Below are 6,158 nucleotides of genomic sequence, written 5' to 3' on the forward strand. Positions count from 1 at the left end.
GCTGGGTGGGGGCCTGGCGGGAGGCGTCGCAGTCTTCCCCCGGGCGGTCCGGTGGGGGAGGCTTAGCAGTCGTCCTCAGGGTGGTCCGGGGGTGGGGGGAGGCCTCACAGTCGTCCCTGGGAGAGCCGGGTCGGCGGCGGTGGCGGGTGTCAGGCTTTACATCCAGCCTCCGGAGGGTGAGCGTCCTCGGACGCGCTGCAGCTGCCGCAGAGAGGCGGCCTCTGAGGCAGGGAGCGGGGCACCGAGGCTGGGGAGTGGGGAGCAGGAGCCGTGGGGTGGGGGGCGTTCAGGACAACAGGTCAAGCCCCGGGTAGCGGCTGTCAAATGTTCAAAGTCCCCACCGGGACAACAGGTCAACCCCAGGGGAAGCAGCTGTAAAATTTTCAAAGTCCCCGTTCGGCCACCAGGTCAACCCGCTGAATCTATTGGGTTGACCTGGCGGCCGGTTTCCTTTCCGGCCACCAGGTCAACCCAATGGATTCAACGGGTTGACCTGGTGGCCGGTTTGCTTTCCGGCCCGGGCGTCACCCCACTCCGAGGGCAGAGCGGCAGTGGTCTTGAGGACCACAGAGGGGGGGCTTAATAGTCGAGACGGAGCCGGTCCGGGGGAGGCTTAATAGTCGTCCCCCGAGGACTCCGGGGGCAGGCTTAATAGTCGTTCCAGGAGAGGCTTAATAGTCGTCCCCCCGAGTACTCCGGGGGCAGGCTTAATAGCCATTCCCCAGGCGGTCCGGCGGAGGCTTAAGAGTCGTGCTTAGCGGCCACCAGGTCAACCCGCGGAATCTACTGGGTTGACCTGGCGGCCGGTTTGCTTTCCGGCCACCAGGTCAACCCATTGGATTCGACGGGTTGACCTGGTGGCCGCTTTGCTTTCCGGCCCGGGTGTCACCCCACTCCGAGGGCTGCGCGGCAGCGGTCCTGAGGACCACAGAGGGGGGGCTTAATAGTCGAGAGGGAGCAGGTCCGGGGAAGGCTTAGCAGTCTTCCCCCGGGCGGTCCGTTGGGGGAGGCTTAGCAGTCGTCCCCAGGGCGGTCCGGGGGTGGGGGGAGGCCTCACAGTCGTCCCTCGGAGAGCCGGGTCGGCGGCGGTGGCGGGCGTCAGGCTTTACGTCCAGCCTCCGGAAGGTGCGCGTCCTCGGAGGCGATGCAGGCGCCGCAAAGGGGCAGCCTCCGAGGCAGGGAGCGGAGCACCGAGGCTGGGGAGAGGGGAGCAGGAGCCGGGGGCTGGGGGGGGTGGGGTGGGGGGGGGGCGTTCAGGACAAGCGGTCAAGCCCCGGGGAGCAGCTGTCAAATGTTCCAAGTCCCCACTCGGCCACCAGGTCCACCCCAGTCTAGCAATGGGGTTGACCTGGCTGATGGCCGGTTAGTGTCAAGGTAAACTCACCGTCGTCCACAGGAGGGCAGCTCTCAGGCCGTCCGGCTGCGGCTGACTCTGGGGCGGTGCCCGGTCCCGGCAGCGAGGGGCGGGGGGGGGGGCGCGGAGCGACACGGAGCTAACCGGCCCCCGGGGCCGGGGGCGCCTCCCGCGACTTTGGGGGCCGCGGGTCGTCAGTGGCGTGCAGGCCGGGCCTCTCCCGGGGGATTCGGGGGGGGGGGGGGGGCGGTCCTGCGGGCCGGGCGCAGGGGGCTCGAGCGAGCCCGGGCCGGTCCGCCCCGGGGCCGGGGTCTCCGCCTGCGGCTCGGGGGGGCGCGGGTCGTCGGGGGAGGAAGCCCGGGGGAGCTGCACGCCGGCCTGCCAGGCCAGGCCAGGCCTGGCCTGGGTGGCCGCGGGGGGATTCGGGGCGGTCCCGCGAGCCGGCGGCCGGGCGCAGGGGGTCCGAGCGCGTCCGAGCGAGTCCGTCCCGGCCCCGGGGTCTCCCCCTGCGGCTCTGGGGGGCCGTGGGTCCCCGCTGGCGGAAGCCGCTGGGCGCTGGACACCCGCCGTCCGTCCCGCCTGGCCAGGCCTGGCCTGGGTGGCCGCGGGGCGGGGGATTCGGGGCGGTCCCGCGAGCCGGCGGCCGGGCGCAGGGGGTCCGAGCGCGTCCGAGCGAGTCCGTCCCGGCCCCGGGGTGTCCCCCTGCGGCTCTGGGGGCCGTGGGTCCCCGCTGGAGGAAGCCGCTGGGCGCTGGACACCCGCCGTCCGTCCCGCCTGGCCAGGCCTGGCCTGGGTGGCCGCGGGGGGATTCGGGGCGGTCCCGCGAGCCGGCGCCCGGGCGCAGGGGGTCCGAGCGAGTCCGTCCCGGGCCCGGGGCCTCCCCCTGCGGCTTTGGGGGCCGTGGGTCCCCGCTGGCGGAAGCCGCTGGGCGCTGGACACCCGCCGTCCGTCCCGCCTGGCCAGGCCTGGCCTGGGTGGCCGCGGGGCGGGGGGATTCGGGGCGGTCCTGCGGGCCGGCGGCCGGGAGGGTCCGGGCCAGTCCGCCCCATGCCCGGGGTCTCCCCCAGCGGCTTCGGTGGGTCCTCCGCGGAGGAAGCCGGGTGGGGAGCCGGACCCCAGGCGCCCAGACCCGTGACCTGCGGCCGCGACCTCCGACTCGGCAGGAGCGACGAGGGGCTTTCCGGCCCGTCCCCCCCCTCTCCTTCCTCCCCAGAAAAGGAGAGAGAGCTGGCTCGGACCGGGAAAAGCTGCCTACGGCACCTGGGATTCCCAGGCGGTCACCCATCCAAGTACTAGCCAGGCCCGGGACGGTTTACCTTCCGAGATCGGACGGGATCGGGGGCGTTCGGTCCGGTATGGCCGTAGGCACCCGGCCCCCGCGCCTCCTCGCCCGCTTTCCCCTGCCGACGCCCGGGCCTGCCGCACGGTGAGCCCCGGTCGGACTGCCCCCCTGCGGCAGGGCCCCCGTCTCTCGCGGGCCCGGTCCTTTTTTCCTTCTCGAGCTCCGGGGCCCGGGCTGGCCGCCAGAGCCCCTCCGCCCGCCCGCCCTCCCCGGCGTCGGGGAAAATATTGTCCCGGACATCCAGTGCGCCCTGATCCTGTCAGCCGGGGGGGGGGGTGGGTGGGTGGAGGGGGGGCAGTCCCTCGCTGCGGCCGGGGAGGGTGAGCCCAGGGCGGCTTGCCTGCCGTCCGAGTCCCCTCTCGGCCACCAGGTCAACCCCGAGCCGAAAGGGCTGAAAAATTTTCAGAGTCCCCTCCCGGGCACCAGGTCAACCCGTGGAATCGAACGGGTTCGCCTGCTGGCCGGTTCGCTTCCCGGCCACCAGGTCAACCCGTAGGTTTGAACGGGCACGCCCGGTGGCCGCTTTCCCGTCCGGTCACCAGGTCAACCCGGATCTCCCTCCTTCCCTGGGCGCCCCCTCCTCGGAGGCGTCAGGTTCCATTTTCTTTTTCCCCCCAGACTTCCAGGGGCCCGATCCAGTCGGCCGGGAGGCAGTCCCTCGCTGCGGCCGGGGTGGGTGAGGCCAGGGCGGCTTGCCTGCCGTCCGAGTCCCCTCTCGGCCACCAGGTCAACCCCGAGCCGAAAGGGCTGAACATTTTTCAGAGTCCCCTCCCGGGCACCAGGTCAACCCGTGGAATCGAACGGGTTCACCTGCTGGCCGGTTCGCTTCCCGGCCACCAGGTCAACCCGTAGGTTGCCGACGGGGCTAGCCAGTGGCCGGTTTGCTTTCCGGCCGCCAGGTCAACCCCTAGGTTTGAACGGGCACGCCCGGTGGCCGCTTTCCCGTCCGGTCACCAGGTCGACCCGGATCTCCCTCCTTCCCTGGGCGCCCCCTCCTCGGAGGCGTCAGGTTCCATTCTTTTTTCCAGACTTCCAGGGGCCCGATCCAGTCGGCCGGGAGGCAGTCCCTCGCTGCGGCCGGGGAGGGTGAGCCCAGGGCGGCCTGGTCCATGTCTCTAGTGGGCCCGATCCTTTTTTGGGGTGTTTTTTTTTTTTTTTCCGAGCTCCGGGGCCCGGCCCGCCCGGGCAGCCCTCCTCGGAGGCGTGGGGCGGATTTCCCCCCCCCCCCCCCAGACTTCCAGGGGCCCGATCCTGTCGGCCGGGAGGATGTCCCTCGCTGCGGCCGGGGAGGGTGAGCCCAGGGCGGCCTGCTTGGCGGCCGGGTCCATGTCTCTAGTGGGCCCGATCCTTTTCTTCCCTTTTCCGGCTCCGGGGCCCGGGGTGGCCGGGTAGCCCTCCGCGGTGGCGTCGGCAAATTTTTTTAAAAAATCAGACTTCCGTGGGCCCGATCCTGACGGCCGGGAGGCAGTACCTCGCTGCGTCCGGGGACGGTGAGACGCTCGGCCACCGGGTCAACCCGGAGGAAGCGGGCTGGGGGAAAAAAAAAAAAAAAAAAAAGTTTTCCAAGTCTGAAAAATTTTCAAAGTCCCCTCCCGGCCACCGGGTCAACCCCTTTGGAGCGAATGGGTTGACCTGACGGCCGGTCGTCTCGCGGATGTCCGGAAGGGGTCGCCCAACGCCGTCTCGGCCGACCGAGGGAACCACGAGGTGGCGCCCGGTTCCAGTTTCGTACCGCCGAAGGCGGGGCTTTGGCTTTTTCGACCCGTCTTTCGAGGACTGTGTGCGGAGATTTGTGAGGACAGGTTTTTCAGAGCCTGTGAGAACCGGAGCTCAGCCTAGGGGATCAATCCGAGTATTGTACCCGACCCTGCCCGGCGTGGGAGGGGGGGAACGGGCACGTTTGAGGGCGGAGGCCAGCACCCACCCGGCCCTCCGCCGAGACGGCCCGCTTTTCCCGGCTCTTAGCTCACGGGCCCCGCAGCGGCCGGGAGCCGAGCTCCGAGTGTCGGCGCCCCCCCGGAGGGAGGGGGGGCCCGCTCCTCTCGCGCCCGCCGATCGATGTGGCGCTGACGTTCGCGACGGGAAGGGCCCTTCGCGGGCCGGCACCCCAACCGCGGGGCCGTCCGGTGTTCAGGCGGATCGGGACCCTCTTCCTTTTCGCGTGCACGGATCCAGGGACCGATGGGGACTTCCCTCCTCGGGGCGGCCCGGGCACGTGCCCGGCCCTCCATGCGTGGGGCCGTCTGGCCGAGATCTCCGCCGTGCGAGGTCGAGCGGTTCCGGCAGACCACCCAGGGGTCCGAAAAACCCAGGGAGCCGCGAGGCTCAGCAGGGCCAAACACGGTCGCGAGAGCGAGCAGGGGCGCGCTGCGGTCCCCCCCCCCCCCCGACAGGACCACACCACGCGGCGCGGGCCGCGGGAGGTGGGTTGGCCCTCGACGTCGGTGGGACCCCCGTACCGCCCTCTCGCTGGAGCACCAGTAACCCCTGCTGCCCTCCCTGTCTGGGTCGCTGACTTCTTCTCTAGCGGGTTGCCTGGAAGGCGGTGGCGGCCTCTGCGCCGCGTCGCCACGTACGAAAAAAGGGACACCGGGAAAAGCGGGGCGAAGGGGGGGCCCGAGGGGGCCCGGCTCCGTCTGACTCCCGACATCCTTCTTCGATGCCACCCGGGGCACCGCGGGGGGGGGAAAGAAAAGCAGCGCGAGGGCCCCGCGCCCTCTCCGCTGCCGGACTCTCCCCTGGTGTCACCCGGAACACCGGGGAATGCGGGGAGAGAGGTTCGAGGGGAGGTGCCGGGAGGGGGGGGGTCTTAACGGCCCGCCCCCCCCGCCCTGTCTCGCTCTCTCTTCCGCCGGCTTTCGCCCTTGGGTGTAACCCGGGCCGCCTGGGAAAGCGGGGAGAAGGGGGGCTCTCTTCGGAGGCTCACCCCATCTCTTCCGCCGTCCTTCCTTGGCGGCTCCCGGGGCACTCTGCCGCGGGCTTGAAGCCGAGGGAGCCGGAAGGTGGCCGGGGTCCTGACGGTCCTCCGTCTCTCTCCCGCCATCCGTCGGGTGGCCCGGGGCCGATCTTGGGGGGATCGCCATCCCCGTCGGTCCTCCGCCTCTCGCTGCGTCGCGGGTCCCGCTCCTTCCCTCCCGGGGGAAGGCCGGTGGGGCCCGCTGGGCGGGGGTGCCTCCAGTCCTCGTGGCGGGGCCCCCGCTCCTCCTTTCCGGAGCGCGGCTACCTGGTTGATCCTGCCAGTAGCATATGCTTGTCTCAAAGATTAAGCCATGCATGTCTAAGTACACACGGCCGGTACAGTGAAACTGCGAATGGCTCATTAAATCAGTTATGGTTCCTTTGGTCGCTCCAACCCTTACTTGGATAACTGTGGTAATTCTAGAGCTAATACATGCCGACGAGCGCTGACCTCCGGGGATGCGTGCATTTATCAGACCAAAACCAACCCGGGCTCGCCCGGCC

General features: G+C 70.6%; 1 non-coding gene across 1 annotated transcript; it reads right to left on the bottom strand.

The window, feature by feature from the left end:
• Nucleotides 1-2,602: 2,602 nt before the first annotated feature.
• Nucleotides 2,603-2,721, bottom strand: LOC128823769 (5S ribosomal RNA). The gene has a single exon (XR_008442005.1). It is a non-coding gene; the product is annotated as a 5S ribosomal RNA (ribosomal RNA).
• Between the last annotated feature and the right edge of the window lie 3,437 nt (nucleotides 2,722-6,158).

Source organism: Malaclemys terrapin, chromosome 15, assembly GCF_027887155.1.
Source record: "Malaclemys terrapin pileata isolate rMalTer1 chromosome 15, rMalTer1.hap1, whole genome shotgun sequence".
Taxonomy (NCBI): Eukaryota; Metazoa; Chordata; order Testudines; family Emydidae; genus Malaclemys; species Malaclemys terrapin.